This window comes from Nansenia antarctica, assembly GCF_963989245.1.
Source record: "Nansenia antarctica genome assembly, chromosome: 1".
Taxonomy (NCBI): domain Eukaryota; kingdom Metazoa; phylum Chordata; class Actinopteri; order Argentiniformes; family Microstomatidae; genus Nansenia; species Nansenia antarctica.
This window is the reverse complement of record NC_137674.1, coordinates 109,930,836-109,931,224: the sequence shown is the minus strand read 5'-3', so window position 1 is coordinate 109,931,224 and position 389 is coordinate 109,930,836.

Genomic DNA, 389 nt, shown 5'->3' with positions numbered 1-389 from the left:
GCAAAGACTGACAATCCAAGACGTCAAATATAGTTTTGGCCATATTTTGAAACTATACAGTACGTTGTTTGTTTACTATTGCATTGTTCACAAACAATGGGGTAAAACAAACTTATATTTGTAAGTTCCGATGGGGTAAAACAAACTTATATTTGTAAGTTCCGATGGGGTAAAACAAACTTATATTTTAAGTTCTGATGGGGTAAAATAGTTGACTATTCAAGAAGCAATGGCTATATATCATTAATTTAAAAGTAAAAAATAAATAAAAATAAAAATATGTACCACCAACTACAGATTGTCCCTTCAAGGATAAATACATATTCAATGCAAAAAAAAAAACGACTGTAAGACACTCATTGAAAATCCCCAAACACATCATTATTTTA